The 19,828-nt window shown below is 31.4% G+C and overlaps 1 non-coding gene and 1 pseudogene across 1 annotated transcript; one reads left to right on the forward strand and one right to left on the reverse strand.

Moving 5' to 3' along the window:
• Positions 1–4,613: 4,613 nt before the first annotated feature.
• On the reverse strand, positions 4,614–4,720 carry LOC119369714 (small nucleolar RNA R71). Its single transcript, XR_005177287.1, has one exon. It is a non-coding gene; the product is annotated as a small nucleolar RNA R71 (small nucleolar RNA).
• A 14,011-nt stretch (positions 4,721–18,731) lies between these two features.
• On the forward strand, positions 18,732–19,820 carry LOC149494878 (G-type lectin S-receptor-like serine/threonine-protein kinase At4g27290 pseudogene; annotated as a pseudogene).
• Positions 19,821–19,828: the final 8 nt, after the last annotated feature.

A 19,828-nucleotide genomic window follows, 5' to 3' on the forward strand; every position in this document is an offset into this window, starting at 1 on the left:
TAACTCAACTTATGGCTGAAACACCCAAACTGACTCTGTTTATGTCGGGCCACATGCATCACTGAATTGAGTGCCCATTTTGACCACTATAATGACGAGATTAGGTTTTGAGTTCTTCATAAAAGTTGTTTCCCTGTGTCTTGAGACTTTCCCCGTTCTGGATTGGTTTCATTTGAGTGTTTGGTTAAGTAGGAATTCAATAAACATTGGACTTGGTTCTGCTAAATCAGGTCTGGTCTGTTAGTCTGTGTTCCTAGCTTTGTTTTGTTATCCTCCATATTGATCTGGGCTGTGATCCCTTCATAACATTTGTATAATTTTGTCTTAGCTTTCTAATGAACCTGATTTCATTCAATTTGGAGACCTATAACTCAAGTTATGTTTTAAAAACACAGCAAAGGTCAATGTTACTTTTATGCTGGAAATTTTCTATGTTAAGTCATTTTGTTTAAGTATGAGAATTTTTATGAATTACTTAAGTTTAAATTAAGTTTTTATCATGAGAAGACTAAAGAAAATGAATGTTATGAGAAATGTTTTTGGGCTCTAATATACTTGGTGTGGATTTGATGCATGATTTGATTTTATTATGTATGATGAGCATGCTCGGCATTTGATGCCATTATGATAAGAAGCTATGATCATATGCTAGGCACATGGGTGTCTTATGTTAGGGCGGACGCGCTCTATATGTTATGATAAGGTTGGCGACCTAAGGCCATTATGAATAAGTTATGAAAACTTATCTGCTTCTTTTTCTCCTAAGTGTATGTGAGCCCTTGTAAAATATTTTTAAGGAAGTGAAATAAATGAGATCACATTATGTTAATAACTTGTAGTTTACCATAACTTATTTATGATATCAAATGAATTTTTAAAGCATGATGTGTTGGTGTACATATGTAATACATGTTCAAATTTAATGATTTTATGTATATAAATGATTTTTAAGTATGTTGTCATAACAACATTGGTTTGTTGTGTTTTATGAGCACCACTGAGTTTTATACTCAGCGCGTTGATTTTATCACGCGCAGGTTGGAGATTGTGCTTGCTGCTTAAAGACCTGAAGAGTAGCATCAGAGCTAAAGAGATATTTTGGTAGTTACTTAGTATTTTTTTTGTAACTAAGAATTATGGCATGTATAAGTATTACATTTTTGGAGACTGTAGTATTTAATTTATAACTGAAGCATATTGTTGTAAATTATTTTGGTGTATATATGGGGAGATAAACTTGGAACTTATTTAAGGGTTAGAACATTAGAAGTTGATATGTTTAAATGTATGTATTTAATTGTTGAATATAATAATGTTATTGAGGATATGAAATGATAGAAGTGCTATTGTGTTGTTATTGGAGTTTGATGGGGTTTGGAGTTTGGATTTGGGAGTGCTTTGTATTCATATGTTTGGCAACTTCTATTTTTAGGGGAAACTCTTGTAGTTTTTCTGTAGGACTCTCCCCAAATCATTTTCAAAACAAAATATTATTACTTGCTAAACTTATGAATACTAAGTCACTTCTAATTCATAATATGATTGTATGATTTATATGTAGGTTAGGACGGTGCCTCCGGCACCGAATGTGTCATCCACGTCGGGTCTTTCGGGATCGGGTGGCTGCTGTTACATCACTCATCAAGACCTTGAAGAAAATGAAGGATGTGAACACAAGGAAATTAGCCACTCTCAGAGTGAAAGGGACAACCTACATCCCCTCCTCAGAAAAGCCAAAGAATGTAAAGCATACTGCTGGCAAGCACAAGACTCATGGAAGGAAGCTTCCACTACACCCTTCTTCTAAAAGGCCAGAGAGTTCATCTGAAACTGCTCCAGCTCAGAACCTGAGGAGTTCTAAGAGGCTTAGAACTGGTTCTAAGCTTCTCTGATCTGTTTCCTATATGTTGTGAACAATTTTTTTTTTTTTTTTGCTTTATCTTTGTAGGATTATATGTGTTGAACTGTTCATTTTTTTTTCTTTATTTTTGCTATGATTTTGTGTAACCCTTTTATATGATGACAAAAAGGGGGAGAACATGTATTTTGGTGACATTTTGAACACTATTGGTACGTACTTGGCAACCAAAGTACTTATATAGTGGTTATTTGTGTGCTAATATTTTCTAATTTGAATGTTTATCGTTTTCTATATGGTCTATGTTGGTGAGCTACATGATAAGCTATGTGATTTTAGAACTTAGATTCTTATTCTAACGACTGTTTTGCAAGTTGAATATGAGATCTTTTGTTCTATTTCTAAACATTAGCTTTTATTCTTTTGCTCTGATCATATGTTCTGTTTATTAGAACTTAGAATATCTCGTCAATCTCTTCCAGTTCTAATATATACATATGCTCTGATTGTTAGAACTTAGAATATCTTGCCTAGTTTTGCTAGTTCTAAAATCAGTTTCTAAAAAGGCCTCCCTAGTTCTAATTTTCATAAAACAATTTTAATGCATCTATTTAGGGGGAGCAAAATACATGTTCTAATTTGCTCTGTACTAAAAATCTTTTGGCATGATTAGAACTTATATGCATAAAATTCAGGGGGAGCACATGTTTCTTATATTTGCTAAATTTATTGGTTTTGTCATCATCAAAAAGGGGGAGATTGTTGGCTCAAGGGTCAATCTCTAAATCTCAGATTTTGATGATTAATACAAAACAAATAAATTTAAAATTATGTTATTTGTGCTAATTTTATTTTATGCAGAAATTCTTTGGAAAGAAAATCATACAAGGCAAGTCCTACTTTGAGTGTGAAGATTTCGAAGACCTAGTAGCTAGGTATTTAGGAAAACTTTGTAGGATAGAGAGAAAATCCATATATGAGCACAAAAATCTTTTTCTCTCTCAAAAATATTTTTCGGAAAATTAGTTTTCTTTAAATAATCTATTTTCGGAAATATTCCTTTAAATCGGGAAGATTTATTTTCCTAAAACTAAAGAGAATTTTTCTCTTAATGTTTTGGTAATACAAATCACTCTCTTTTTCGAAAATATATTTTGAAAGGTATAATATACTTAAATTTATTTTCCTACCTTAAAAACGAAAGAGAATCTCTTTCGGTTTTAGTAAGAGTATCCTTCCGCAAAAGTATTTTCCAAATATTGCTGTCGAAAATCTCTTGTTTAAAAGAAAGCAAAATCGTGTTTTATTCTCTTACCAAAAAGGATAAAATAAATTTTTGGTAACAAAGATTTTCATATCTTCTAAAAGGAAAGAAGATATTCTGATTTCAATCTCTTTCCAAAAGGCGACAGCTTCTTTGTTTCCTATATAAAGGAACATTCACGCCTTAAACATTTGGTGAAGTAAGAGTATTTGTTTTAAGAGCACTCTCTCTCATTGAACGAATCCTTATCTCTCAAAACTTACTCTACCCCCATTTTGTTTTCATCTCCACACTTAACGTTTTCAATATTTAAAGTGAAAAGAATTTTTACAATTACTTTTGAAAAATAGTTCTGTGTTCTAATCGATCTTTTAATCTGATAAAACTGTTTTTCCTGTGCTTATATGGGCGTTTCTTTTTGTCTATTTAGATTGTGTAATCTATAGTAGACAGACTCTTTACTTGTTAAACTTTTGAGTGTAATAGCTTAGGTTAGAAGCTATTGAGATAGAGGTTATCAAGCGACCTTCTCCATGTGTGGGATAGTAATGTCTTGAACTAAGTTTTTCTGTACTCTGCCAAAAATAGAAAGGGTTGAGGTTAAATAGAACCTTTGGAAAATCTAGTGGGACAAAAAGGGTAGATCTAGGTTTTTGATCTATTGCCTTGTACTGTTGGTTTGTCTCTTACCCTTCAAAAGAGATAACTTAGTTGAGGATCTCAAGATGCGTCTTGGGGAGTGGATGTAGGCGAGTTTGTGCCGAACCACTATAATTCTCGGTGTTGATCTCTTTATTTCTGAAGTTTGTTTGATACTGTCTCTTTTACACTCTTGTTTAATTTTCAGATACGCTAAAATTGTTAATAATTCAGTTGTTCTAAAACGGTAATAAGTCTTATCTATCCTGAACATTAGAACTCTAGTATTCTAATAAAGTGAATACACAGTGTTCTAACTATTGTTCTATTCCCAGTGTAATTCACTGTTTGGGTTTCTATTTTATTTTCTAAACTTTATGAGGATGTTCTAATCCTGATAACTTTCCATCATAAAGTTACTCTAATATTTGATTAAGGCTCTATGAAGAAGTTCTGAATTTTAATAACTATCTTTCACATAGCTTTATATGATTCTACAAGCTTTATGAGGAAGTTCTGCCAGGTCACCCCCCTCCTGGGTTGTGCCATACATATTCGGGACCCACATAGATGTTGCTTTTGAATTAAAATTTGGACTAATCCATTTGTTGCCTAAGTCATGGTCTTTCAGGTGAAGATCCACATAAACATTTAAAAGAGTTTCACGTGGTGTGTTCCAGCATGAAACCTCAGGGAGTTTCAGAGGAGCAAATTAAGCTTCAAGCTTTTCCTTTCTCATTGGAAGACAAAGCTAAGGATTGGTTGTATTACCTTCCTTTTGGATATATCAATTCATGGAATGAGACGAAGCGAATGTTTCTAGAGAAGTACTTTCCTACTTCAAGGGCTGCCAACATAAGAAAAGAAATTTGTGGCATTCGACAATACAATGAAGAGAGTTTGCATGAGTATTGGGAACGGTTCTAAAAGCTTTGTGCAAGCTGCCCTCATCATCAAATTAGTGAGCAACTTTTGATCCAATATTTCTATGAAGGACTTCTACCAATGGACCGTGGCATGATAGATGCTGCTAGTGGAGGTGTTGGCTCAAGAGTCAAGTTCTAATCTTGGAATTTTGATGATTAAAACAAAACAAATAAATTTAAATTATATTATTTGTGCTAATATTATTTTATGCAAAATTCTTATGGAAAGAAAAATAAACAAGGCAAGTCCTACATTGAGTGTGAAGATATTCGAAGACCCTAGTGGTTAGGCATTTAGGATACTTTGTAGGATAGAGAGAAAATTCATATATAAGCACAAAAATAAATCTTTCTCTCATCAAAAGTATTTTTCAGAAATTAGATTCTTCAAAAATAAATTCGTTTATCAAAAATTCGTTTTCGAAAATATTCTTTGAAAAAAAAATTTGATTTCCTAAAACTAAAGAGACTACGTCTCAAACGTTTTTGGTAATAAATCATATATTTTCTTTTTCGGAAATTCTTTTGAAGAGCTAATGAATTTTAATTTATTCTCTTACCTAAAGCGAATGAAGATCTTATTCTTCTCGTTTTAGTAAGAAGAATCCTTTCAAAAAATCTTTCCAAATAAAATGCTGCCGAAAATCTTTTTGTTTAAAGGAAAGTAAAATCGTCTTTAGTTTCTTACCAAAAAGGATAAGATAAACTTTTGGTAACTAAAGATTTTCGCATCTTCTAAAAAGGAAAGCAAATATTCTGATTTCAAAATAAAATATCTACCTTCCAAAAGCAAAAGTCATAAAGCTCTCTATAAAAAGGAGCTTTCACGCTCTGAGCTAAGTGGAAGTGAGAGTTTTCGTTTTAAGAGTATTCTTCCATTGATCACATCTTTTGTCTCTCAAAACTTACTCTCTACCCCCATTTTTCTTTTCATCTTTACACTTCACGTTTTTATCTTTAAAGAGAAAAGAATTTTTTTTATAACTACTTTTGAAAAACAGTTCTGTGTTCTAAACGATTTTCTAATCTGATAAACTGTTTTTCCTGTACTTATATGTGCATTTCATTCTATCTATTTAGATTCTATAATCTTTAGAAGACAGGTTTTTATTTGATAAATATTTGTGCAATAGCTTGGGTGATAAGTTATTGGGAAAGAGGTTATCAAGCAACCTTCTCCGTGAGAGAGATTCTAATGTCTTGAATTGAGTTTCTGTACTCTGCCAAAAACAAAAAGGGTTGAGGTTAACTAGAACCTTTGGAAAATCTAGTGGGATAAAGGGTAGATCTAGGTGTTGATCTATTGCCTTGTACTGTTGGTTTGTCTCTTACCCTTGAAAAGAGATAACATAGTTGAGGATCTCAAGATGAGTCTTGGGGAGTGGATGTAGGTGAGTTAGTGCTGAACCACTATAAATCACTGTGTTGATCTTTTTAATTTCTGAAGTTTTGCTTGATACTGCTTTATTTACACTTCTGTTTATATTTTAGAAATGCTAAAGTTGTTTACGATTCTGATGTTCTAAAACTGGAATAAGTCTTATCTTCTCTGAATATTAGAACTCTGGAATTCTGATAAGTGAATATATCAAGTTCTAAAATGTTCTTCTATTTACAGTATATTTCACTATTTGGGTTTCTAATCAGTTTTCTAAACTTGATTAAGGCTTTGTGAAGCAGTTCTAATTTCAATAACTGTCTCTCACAGAGTCTTATATGGTTTTCTAAACTTTATGAGGAAGTTCTAATTTCAATAGTTTTCCTTCATAAAGTAGTTCTGACATTGGATAAGACATTATAAAGCAGTTCTAATCAATAGCTGCACTTTGCATAGTCTTTCTATTTGTCATGAATAGAACATTGTGAGGAAGTTCTAATCCATAACTTATCCTTACAAGTTCTTTACTTTTTCGCTGCACTTAGAATTCTATATTCTTATTTTAAATTCTAAAATATTTTTAGAAAACCCAATTCACCCCCCCTCTTGGGTTGTGCCATACATATACGGGACCCACAGGAGGGGCTTTGGTTGATAAAACACCGGAAGATACAAGGAGGCTGATTGCTAACATGGCAGCGAATTCTCAGCAGTTTGGAATGAGAATGGATCGCACACCTAAAAAGGTTAATGAGGTAAGTACATCTAATCTTGATAGACAAATTTCTTATTTAAGTTCTTTAGTGAGACAATTGGCCGTAGGGAATATTCAAACTGTTAAGGCATGTGGAATTTTTTCTACTTCGAGTCATGCTACTGATATGTGTCCTACACTCTAAGAGGATGAATTAGTGCAGCATGCCAATGCAGTAGGTAATTTTGGACAGCAACAACGCAGGTATGACCCCCTATTCTAACTCTTATAAACCAGGATGGCGAGACCATCCTAATTTGAGTTATGGGAATCAACCGGTACAAAATCGATACCAGCAGCAAAGACCACAATTAACTCAATTGCCTTCATCTTCCCAAAATCAAGGTATGTCACTTGATGAAATTGTTAAGGCTTTAGCTAATAATACACAACAATTTCAATAAGAGACTAGGAATAGCATTTAGAACATAGAGAAGCAAATTGGTCAGTTAGCTTCATCTGTGGGTAAACTTGAAGCTCAAGGTTCTAGTAAGCTTCCATCATAAATAGTGATAAACCCTAGAGAAAATGCAAGTGCTATACTTTTACGAAGTGTGAAAGAAGTTGATAATCAAGTTGTACACGAGTCAAGGAAAAAGAAGCAGCAGGGTGGAGCAAAGGATTGTGAGGTTCCTGAAGTTGAGGTAAATTCTAAACTTAAAGTTAATGATGCTAATAATTATGTTCCTCCATTTCCTAGTAGCTTGGCCAAGACAAAGAAAGAAGAACAAGAACAAGAAATTTTGGAGACTTTCAGAAAAGTAGAGGTTAATATACCTTTACTTGAGGCGATCAAACAAATCCCCAAGTATGCAAAATTCCTTAAAGAATTGTGTACTACAAGGCACAAGTTGAGGAATAATTAAAAAGTTACTGTCGGGGAAAATGTGTCAGCATTTATTCAACGGAAATTACCCCTAAGTGTAAGGATCCAGGTTCGTTTTCTATCCCATGTAGAATCGGTGATTCTAAATTTGAACGAGCAATGGCAGATTTAGGAGCATCTATTAATGTTATGTCATATTCAGTTTTTCAAACTTTAAATTTGAACACTTTGAAGGAAACCAGTGTTATTATTCAATTGGCTGATCGTTCTAATGCTTACCCTATGGGAGTAGTTGAGGATGTTTTGGTGCAAGTTGGACAATTAATTTTTCCAGTAGATTTTTACATTTTGGATATGGGGGATACTATTCCCACATCAAATTCTGCTTTGATTTTATTCAGAAGACCTTTCCTAAAAACTGCCAAGACAAAGATTGATGTGGATGGTGGCACTTTAACAATGGAGTTTCATGGAGAAGTTGTTAAATTTAATATTTTTGATGCCATGAAGCATCCTGCTGATGATCATTCTATTTTTTCTATTGATGTAATTGATACATTTGTGCAGGATGTCTTTGAGTTAAGCAATGAGGATGAGTTAGAAGTGGTGATTAGTCAAGGAATTCATGAAGATAATACCAATCAGCCACTATGTGCAGAGGTTCAAGATGCAGTAATGGCATTACAGTCATTACCATTAGTTCCAAAAGGTATGGACTTTCTAAGATTGATTTACCTCCTCACACAAAACTATTGCCTTCTATTTTAGATGCATAGTTCTTGAACTCAAACCGTTGCCTGAGCATTTGAAGTATATTTACTTGGGAGATAATGAGACACTTCCGGTTATCATTTCAAGTAAGTTAACAAAGATTCAAGAAGAAAGATTGATAAGAGTTTTGAGGATGCACAAAGAAGCTATTGGTTGGACATTAGCTGACATCAAAGGCATAAGTCCATCGGTGTGTATGCATTGGATTTTGTTAGAAGATGGTGCTAAACCAAGTAGAGAGGCTCAAAGGAGGTTGAACCCACAAATGATGGAAGTTGTAAAGAAGGAAATATTGAAGCTATTGGATGCTGGGGTGGTTTACCCAATTTCATACAGTAAATGGGTAAGTCCGGTTCAAGTTGTGCCAAAGAAATCTGGTGTCACTGTTGTAGCAAATCAAGATAATGAGCTTGTTCCAACAAGGATTGAAAGTGAATGGCATATGTGCATAGATTACCGCAAGTTAAATTCTTCAACAAGGAAGGACCACTTTCCATTACCATTCATTGATCAGATGCTTGAGCGGTTAGCATGTAAGTTTTATTTCTGTTTTCTTGATGGTTTTTTGGGATATAATCAAGTTGTGATAGCACCAGAGGACCAAGAGAAGACTACCTTCACTTGTCCTTTTGGAACTTTTGCGTTTAGAAGAATGCCATTCAGACTTTGTAACACACCTGCAACATTTCAGAGATGTATGGTTAGCATATTCTCAGATTTTATTGATAATTGCATTGAGGTGTTCATGGATGATTTTACTGTGTATGGAGATTCATTTGATGCATGTTTGCATAATTTATCTTCTGTTCTTGAAAGATGCATTGAAAAAAATCTTGTTTTGAATTATGAAAAGTGTCATTTTATGGTAGAACAAGGAATTGTTTTGGGGCATGTTGTTTCTAATAGGGGTATTAAGTAGATAAGTCAAAGATTGATTTAATTGTGAATTTACCTTACCCCACAACTGTGAGGGAATTGTGCTCATTTCTTGGTCATGCAAGTTTCTATCAAAGGTTTATCAATGATTTTTCTAAGATAGCAATACCTTTATCTAGGCTCTTGCAACAAGATGTTAAATTTGAGTTTAGTGAAGAATGCAAGGAGGCTTTTGACATGCTAAAGTTAATATTGTCATCACCTTCTATTATTCAGGCTCCTAACTAGACTAAACCATTTGAAATAATGTGTGATGCAAGTAATTATGCAGTGGGATGTCTTAGGGCAGCGTGTGGAAAAGCTTTTTCATGTAATTTATTATGCATCCAGGACATTAAATTCAGCACAGCGCAATTATTCCACGACTGAAAAAGAGTTTTTAGCTATTGTTTTTGCTTTAGATAAATTTCGATCACATTTGCTTAGTTCTAAAGTGATTGTGTTTTCTGATCATGCAGCTTTAAAGCTTCTCTTAGCAAAGAAGGAAGCAAAAGCAAGGTTAATTAGATGGATTCTTCTTTTGCAAGAATTTGATCTTCAAATTAAAGATAAGAAAGAAGCTGAAAATTTGGTAGTAGATCATTTAAGCAGGTTAGTAACATAAGAGGATTCAATTCCTTTGCAGGAATTGTTTCCTGATGAATAGCTTTTTGAACTGTAAGGTATGATCCCTTGGTACGCTGATTTGGTAAATTATTTGCTTACTAAAACTATGCCTTCTGATTTGAATAGAGCTAAAAAGGAAAAATTGAAAAGTGAGTCTAGGTATTATGTATGGGATGAACCATATTTATGGAAATTTTGTTCTGACCAAGTTAGTAGGAGGTGTGTTCCTAATAATGAGATTAAGTCAATTCTGGTTTGTTGTCATTCATTTGCATGTGGAGGCCATTTTGGACCTAAAAGAACATGTAGGAAGATATTGGATTGTGGTTTTTATTGGCCTACCATATTTCGTGATGCTTATGTTTTCTGCAAAAATTGTGAACAATGTCAAAGAACATGAACTATATCTCGTAGAAATGAAATGATTCAAACCCCAATACTTGTATGTGAGATTTTTGATATGTGGGGTATTGATTTCATGGGTCCATTTCCTTCTTCTTTTGGTTTTACTTATATATTGCTTACTGTAGATTATGTTTCTAAATGGGTGGAAGCTAAAGCAACCAGAACTGATGATTCTAAAGCTATTGTAGATTTTATCAAGTCAAACATTTTTAGCAGATTTGGAATTCCAAGAGCTTTAATTAGTGACAGAGGCACTCATTTTTGTAATAGAGTTGTGGAGGCATTATTAAAGAAATATGGTGTTTTTCATAAAATGTCTACAGCTTATCATCCTCAAACAAGTGGGCAGGCTGAAGTATCTAACAGAGAGGTGAGGTCTATCCTAGAGAAGACAGTGAAGCTGAATAGAAAGGATTGGAGCCTTAGACTTGATGATGCTCTGTGGGCTTATAGGACAGCCTATAAGACACCCATAGGTATGTCCCCTTACAGGCTTGTTTTTGGTAAGATGTGTCACCTTCCAGTTGAGATAGAACATAAGGCTTATTGGGCTGTTAGAAATTGTAATTTGGACCTAGATATTGCTAGTGTGGAAAGGAAGTTACAATTGCAGGAATTAGAAGAAATTCCGCTTGACGCTTATGAGAATTCTAGGATCTATAAGGAAAAGACAAAGGCATTTCATGATAAACTAATATTAAGGAAGCAGTTTGTGGTTGGGCAAAAAGTTTTATTGTATAATTCTAGATTGAAATTAATGCCAGGTAAGTTGCATTCTCGTTGGGTTGGACCGTTTATTGTTACTAATGTGTTTTCTTATGGTGTTGTTGAAATTCAAAGTTTAGGAACTAACAAGGTGTTCAAATTCAACGGTCAGAGACTCAAGCCATTTTACGAGGGGTTTCAAGAGCATTCATTGGAGGAAATCAAATTGAGTGATCCAATTTATTTGGATTGAAGAAGCTTTGCTATGACTCTGTCGAGCTAACGATGATAAACAAAAGCACTGCTTGGGAGGCAACCCTTGGTGGCTAGCTGCCACAATAAGATTTGTTTTATTCTTCCTCTTATTTTATTTTGTTTGCTGTAAAATTTTTATTTGTTTATTTGTTCATTTATTTATTTATTGGGGACAATAAATGAACTAAGTGTGGGGAAGGGAATTAGAGTTTGAAAGTTGAGATCTGGTGCTAAAATTCATTTTAAATGACAGATTAAGTGGCTGGATGGGTCAAATTTAAAGAATTTTTATCTTGACTTAGAGCAGTCCTTTGAGAAATTGAAAGACTTTCTTGATTTGTTTAGAAAAGTTAAATTGAGTAGCTGTTTTCTCTTGTGCATCTAGAATAACTTGTTGAATTTATTGATTCTTTTTGGCATAAGGTTTGAGGCTTGACCTAATACTGGAGAAACTAATGAATTGCATGAACATACCTCTTAGCCATTGCTTTTAGAATTCTTGTATAAACTACTTAGGCATGGAGATCAGCGTTGTGTGTGTGTTTGAAAAAAAAAACAAAAGAAAAAAAAACAAACAGTAATTAAATAAAGACTTGAGCAGTTGAGTTACTCCGTTGTCTGGTAATGGATAAAGAGTAGTGTTAGTCTAGCCACTTGAGTTTGTTCCTTTCTAAGTAGCCGGGTACGAGTATCACCAATATGCGTCCTCGCTCCGAACGGATAATGGCAAACTCAGGCATTTAATAAATGCTCAAGCAACTAAAAAAAAAAAATTTAGCTTATTAAATTTTGTGTGGTTACGATGAATTTTAGTGACCTGGCAGATTATCAAATAATTCTTCAAGCAATGGTTTAATTGATATGAAACTTAAATTGCATGCTTTACATCACAATATTCGAGCCTTGTCTTTTATGTTAGAAAGAATTTTAAATTCAATTCTTTATTCTCTATGGACTTTAGCTATGCTTATTCAATTTAACTTTACTTTGTAATTAAGATAGTTTTTCTTAAAATGTTCTTTTGAGGATTGTGAAGAGTTGGATGAATTTTCTTTTGGAGCATGTTGATAAGTTGAGTTATGCTTGAGGACAAGCATGGATTAAGTGTGGGGAATTTGATATGTGCATAAATTGTCACTTTTATTCTTAATATTTTTGGTATTTTTTAGTTGTTTTCAAGCTTAAATCAGTTGGTTGAACAATTTTTATCAATTAGACATGATCTAAGTTATTTTTTTGAATAATACCATTTAATTGAGGAATTTTCAGCATTGTTAATATTTTGACCATTGTTTGCTTCTTCAGGCATAACTGAATGTATAGATGTTCAAATTGATTGATTTGTGATTCGATGCAAAGATAGAAAGGAGCTCTACAAATTTTTAAGAGGAGGGAAGATTCAATTCAGCCTTGAAATCCATCAAAAAGAGCTCTGAATCTAGAACAAATGTCATGAATGAACATGCATGAAGGGGTTTTATTGTTTAAGACATATCTGGAGCTCCAAGAGTCAAAATCAGCTCAGCTCAGGCCCATTTGAATCTGAGAAGATGGCCCTACAGTTGATGTGAAGACAACTAAATGAAGTGAGGTCGTTTTGATTGTCAAAAACGCCATAAAAGATTACGTTTTGAGTAGAAATATCTGCTTCAACCTAATTTGGTTTTTAGGTCATATCTTTTGCTGTGAGTGTCCGTTTTGGGCAAGCCTTAGTTCGTTAGAAAGGTGAGAAGGAGATCTGCAAGTTTGTTGAAGAAGTCAGAATCAAATTCGAAAAGGAAGTTGCTACAAAATGTGGAGAAATATCAAAATAATAAAGATTTCTGTTGACTGTTTTTTTAAAAGTTCCCAAGTGATTAGAGATTCTTTGGGTCTTTTGAGAGGCTATATATAGTTGCGATTCTGAAGCAGCAGAGGCACGTTTTTCTTCCCACATAGTTCATCATCTAATTTGAGATTTGTTTCATATTCTTTTGTTTTAGTGATTGAAAGCCATAAATATGAGTGACTAATTTCTTAGTTCAGTTCAAGGCATTCAATTTCCATTTGTATAATTGTGAGACCTGTTCTTAATTTAAATAATTGTTCTTTGAATATCTGTTGTTTCTTGTAATTAAGGTGTTAATTCTATTAGGTGATTTGCTAAAAAGGCCTATTAGTTAATTATTTTGTAGGATTAAGTGCTATTTCATCTTCATAATCCGTAATTGTTGTGAAAAATTGAGTGTTAGTAGCAATTAGATTTTACTGATTATGTTTTAAGTTTTCGTGAATAATCTAAAGAAACAATAAGGTTGAATTAAATAATATATGCTTTTTAAATTACTGTTCAAATTTAACTACTTCCTGTCCTTAATGCTTTTATTAGATTAAAAAGGATTGCTTAATACCTGCTCATTTAATAATTAGAGTTAATAAGGGTGCTGGGCTCAAATTAACTGTAATAGGGAAGTCAGGGAATTTATTATGCTTGTTGGTAAGTTTCAGTTAAGTATTCAAAGAGTAATTCATTCAAAATTTGTCTGTGATCATTTATACATTGGATTATAAATTGCCTTGAATTGAATGTTTATTAGACTGAGTTCCAATTTAAGTTCAATAGTCAGTTTTATTTTGATTTCTTTAAGTGAATTTTCAAAAGCCAACCCCCCTTTTTCTCTTTACAAAATATCACAAAATTTAAGATTTCAGTCTCTAGGGTTCGACCTGAATTTATTACTTCTGCAATTAAAATTCAATAATTAATTTTTTGTGGAATCGACAACCATCAGGTACCTGACTAGTTTAATATAATATCCCTTGTTTAATTGATAAGATATGATGATGATTATTTAACACAAAGATGCCAAATTAATAATTAATTATTATGGAATAAAATTCTAAAAAATTTAAAGAACCAATTAAATTGCTATAAAATAAATAAAATTTCAAAAATTCCTAAAAAGTAAAAATAGAATGACAAAGGGAGATATACCTATATAATAAAAATTAAAGTTAAATTTGAATTTTCATTATCCCTATTTAGCAAATATCTATCTAAAATGTAATCATATTGCAAATGTGACAGCCATAGGTCAGTTTTACACTGAAATTGGTTCTATTCCAATAGATTCTACAAGGAGTTTGAAACTAGTTATAAACGGTGATGAAATCAGATGATTTGTGATGTTTGATTTTATGTGTAACATGTAACTCTTCTTAGGTTCAGTTTTTTTTTTTTTTTTTTTTTTTTGCTAAAAAAAATAAATTTTAAAATAACATAAAAACTATTAAATATAATTTTAAAAATTATGTCATTAATAAAAAAATAATATTGTCATTAATTAATTATAGAAAATAGCTAAAGAATTTAATTTAATTTTGACATTAACCTCAATTATTTTAATGTGCAATATTTTTATGATAAAAGAGCAAACAATATTGGTGGGGATAGATATTTCTCAAATTCATAGATGGATATAGATGAGATCTACAAAGATTTCAAATTAAAATCTTAATTATCTACATATCTATATATTTATTTAAAAAAACACATTATTCAACCCATTCCAATTACTTCATCTATCCTTGCCATAATGTTGAAACCATTCAAGGAGTAATGTTGTTTAGAAATTATATTGTGTGTTTCAATTTAAAAGATCAGCTAAATTGTAGGTAATTTATAATTTAAACATTTAAAAATACGTGTTTTAAGATAGATAGTTATATACAGATAAAATTTAATGATTTAAATAATTTAATATGGATAATTTATATTAAATTATTAATTAAAATATTGTCCAATCACAATATAGAAAAAGAAAAGAAAATTTTCAAAATTAAAAAAATTAAATGTTAAACCAGTAAGCGCTTTAAACTTTTTCTTTATTTTAGTTATATATATATATATATATATATATATATATAGTGTGTGTGTGTGTGTGAAATCCTGATCAGTTAAAAAAATAAAATTAATATACCTCCTCCCACCTAATACAATTACTATTTTTTTATTAAAGAATAAAGGCCCACGCGCTAATCTATATAACCTTTTTTTTTTTTTTTTTCAACATGCCAATAAGACCCCAGGTTTATTAATTAATAGATTACCTGCTTCTCAGGTTTTGATGTCATTTTCAAATGCTTATGCTTCCCACTGCAAATGCTTATGAAAATTATTACATTGTCACTTTTGAAACCCAAAAAAGAAGATCTTGTTGCATCTAGTGATGCCGGGACTTTTTTTTTTTTTTTTAAAGTAACATTGATTAAATTGCAGAAAAAGACATATATAAGATAACTACAACAAGTAAAAGTTTTTAAAATAAATATGTATAAAAAGAAACAAAACGTTTAAAAAGCTTCCTGAATTTATTAAATTTTACCTATTAAGCCCTTAGATTTTTAATTTTTCAACTTTAAGCTTTCAACTTCAACTTTTATTTTAATAAAGATTAAACCCTAAATTGAAAGTGAATAGTAAATTCAAATTCTAAACAGCTGAAAGCGAGAATGGATGAATTTAACTAAAAAATTATTGTCAAATTTTAATTTGAAATTAAATAATTTATCGTAAGAAAAGAATTTCAAATATTATAAAATCATAAGTTTGATGTTATAAAAATATAATTCATTCAATAAAATTGAATTAAATTATTGCACATAAATTCTTTCAAACAGACCTTGGTGAGAAAAATATAAAAGATTAGATGTGAATGGGAACGGTGTATTTTATTTTAGAACTTGATAGATAATGCTTGCTCAGATAACTTATTAGAAACATAAACAAAACTGTTGACAGTGAAAAGGACATAAATGATTAGTTCACTAGAAATCAAAGAACATATGCTATGGGAAAGGCAAAATGAGCAAAATTTAGTAATATAAGAAAAGAACACCTTCCCTAAAAAGATGACAGTTTGGCTTTATCCTGGAAGACAGCAAAATCTGAAAAGACGCCTCTTTTGGACTCGACCACATAGCAACAGGAGAGCCAACAACATCATTGAACTACTGTATCATGAGAAGACAAAAATTTCATGCACATATAGCCAAATACAATACGACGTTATCCTATTTTTGTTTGAGAAAATTGACGGGAACCTTAAAATCCGTACTTAATAAACTTAGTTTTTTTAACTTGCATAATATGATTTTTTGTATTCATTGAATTTCCCCCGTTAAATGTAAATGTAATTTAATTTATATATATGATTTTCTATTAATTTACATACGTAATTTTCTATTAATTTTTATATTACTAAAAATCTAATATTATTCATAAAATATAAAAAAATAACATTTTATAAAATAAAAAAAATTTTTCTCAAAATGATTTAAATCCCTGACTTTTCCGTATGATGACACTTTCGTAACAATACATTTTACATTTTAAACCAATTTGCTTCGTAAAAGACGGTGAAATATGCAAAATGGTATGAAAATGCTCTTTTTGCCTAAAAACACGTGGTATTATTTTTCATGTTCCCATTCGAACTTATATGAATCTTTCTTCCACAACAAAGGGGATGAGAGATTTTAATTTTCAATATTATTATAATACTAGGTTTAATTAGACTAGCCATAATAATAATAATATACTAGGTTTAAGACAATACTGATCTCTTTCAACAGTAGATTATTGTTAATTTGGAAAAGTTATTGGCAATTCTCAAGTTGCTTATTGCTTGATTTTCGTTTATTACATTTTACTTATATTAAAATTATTATTTGTTTGCTTTCAATTTTTATTATGATCAATCCAAAACCAACAAAATTTAGGAGTAAATTATTATAAAGTCCCTAAAGTTTAATCAAAATTACTATTTCACCTCTACTATTTGGAAAAAAAATATTGCAAAAGTTTCTAAGATTTGATGCTATTAAACTATTTAGTTTTTCTGTCGTATTTACATTAAATAAGGGATTGAATAGTAATTTAATAACAAATATGAGGAATTATACAATAAACGTGAATTACCAAATAGTCATTTTAAATAGTTTGAGTAATAAATAATATTTTTCCACTGTTATTTTTATTTACATTAGATATAATAAGCATCTTGATAAGTTACTCTTAATTTTGAGATAAAAGGTAATTTGGTCAAATTATCTTTAATTTTGTTATAATTTAGAAAAATTAATTACTTCTTTAATTTTAAACGCGTTTAAAAACTTTAAAAGGATTTGCTCCATTCGTCCTAAAAAGATAGTTCATTCGTCCTACTTTTATTTTTTTTGCATTATACTTAATCCTTAAATTGTCTATTATATCTTTATTAAATTTTATTTTATGTTCAATAATCCTTATTAATTATTACTTGTTGTTTCAATATAATAATTACTCATGTGTTATTTAAGATGAGCATAATAGAAAAATTATATGAATAAAATTATCCTTTAGTTATAATAATTCTCACTTTTTCAATCTATATGAAAATAGAAAGTGAATTATTTTTTTGTGATAGAGGAAGTATAATTTACTACTTTATTAATCTTTTTATTTTAGGTAATGCTCGCTGTTATTCTATTCGGAAGGAGCAATAAGATTTATTAGGTTTGAATGCAGAAATTATGGACGATGGGTGTATTTATCGCGGTTGGTGCGAAGGTTGGACTGGAGTCTTCCAAACGCTGGTTCTTGGAAAATGACCTCTTCGGTTGGCCAATTCGCAGGTGGGGGCTGTACTAGTTGGGTGTCCAATTGGCAGGTTCGATTCTGAATTAAACCAAACCAAAAAATATATATATACTGAAAAGATTTAATTTAATTGATTTGGTTTAATTTTAGCTATTTCTGACAGATGTTAGGCTTATTTTCTGCATTCAATTTTTGAGTTTTAACTAAAGTTTACTCATTGCTAACCCTAAATGACTGATCTTAAATATATTGCAATTTAACCCAGTGGATTCCATATAATATATTCATCTATTTTTATTTCTTGTTCAAGGTTTTTTATAATGATTAAAGAAACAATTAAATCTCATAAATTATAACAAAATACTTTTTAATTTAATTAAATTACTCCTTATGTCACCTCGTTATTTCGATTTTAATTTTCACTCTATTAATTTGTTACTAAAATAGTTACTGTATTTAATAGATATAAGAATAAAATGAGAAAAAAAATTAATTAATGGCCGTTAGGCAAGTTTTATCATATATATCAAACCAAATAAAACACGGTCGTTCCATATATCCCGTATAAACAAGTCTTATCCTAATGTTTTTTCTTTGTTTTTTTTTTTTTTTTCCTTTTCTTTCTTTTTTTTCTTTTAGAAGAGTCTTATCCTAATGTTTATATGTCACAAATGGTAATATATGTACAAAGCTGTTCAACCACATTACTATTTTAGCATGAACAAATACTCTCCATGTAAAAGAGCAATCTGAAAAAAACAAACAAGAAAAAAAAAATCAACCACTACCATGAAAATGCTTTTGGCAAGCTACTTCTTCTTCTTGCTCTTTTTACGACAACCTTCTTCGTCATCCCTAGGCACCATTAATCCCGGTCAATCCATCAAAGACGGTGAGACTCTAGTTTCAGCTGGTGGAAAGTTCGAGCTGGGATTTTTCGAACCAGAAAATTCAAAAAAGCGTAATTTAGGAATATGGTACAAAGATCCATCAGCTTATGCAGTAATTTGGGTAGCAAACAGAGAAACCCCACTTATTGATCGCTCAGGAGTTTTGCTTATCTCTAACCAAGGACTTCTAATCATCTTAAATAGCAAAAATAACACAGTTTGGTCATCTAAGAAAACAAGCGATGTCCAAAATCCAGTTGTGCAGCTTTTAGACTCGGGAAATTTAGTTGTCCAAGATAGGAATGCTACTAATTTGCTGTGGCAGAGTTTTGATTCTCCATGTGATACATTACTTCCTGGAATGAAAATAGGAAGGAATTTTTTAACCGGTCAAGAGACGTTCCTAACATCTTGGAAGAGTGAAGATAATCCTGGCCACGGCCAATTTTCATTCTGGATAGATCCTGCTGGATTTCCTCAGCTTGTTGTGAGAAATGGAACTTCTAAGCATTACAGACTTGGTTCGTGGAATGGCGTTCGATTTGCAAGAACTCCCCAGTTGCAATCAAATTCTAATCTCGTCACATATGAATTTCAATTGAATAAAAATGGAGTCTATTATAGTTATCAGGTTGAAGGTGCTCTATTGTCCAGGTTATTAATGAATCGATCGGGCTTCTTGGAGCGTTTTGTAAGAATAACTCTTCCTTGGAGAAGTATATATTCTGCACCATTAGATGAATGTGATAAGTACTCAGTTTGTGGTGCTAATATGAAATGTAATATTATTGATAATTCTCATACATGTGATTGCTTAGAGGGCTTTATATTGGAATCTTCCAAAAATAGGAGCAATCACTGTGTTCAAAAAACTCCATTGGATTGCAAAAAGGGTTACGTTTTTCATAAGTATATAGGATTGAAGTTACCAGATACATCTGATTCTTGGTATGATATGAATATGACACTTGCAGAATGTAAAGAATGATAGGACCG

The sequence above is a fragment of the Jatropha curcas genome, chromosome 7 (assembly GCF_041381405.1).
Source record: "Jatropha curcas cultivar XTBG-Jc1 chromosome 7, XTBG_Jcur_1.0, whole genome shotgun sequence".
In the NCBI taxonomy this organism is placed as follows: domain Eukaryota; kingdom Viridiplantae; phylum Streptophyta; class Magnoliopsida; order Malpighiales; family Euphorbiaceae; genus Jatropha; species Jatropha curcas.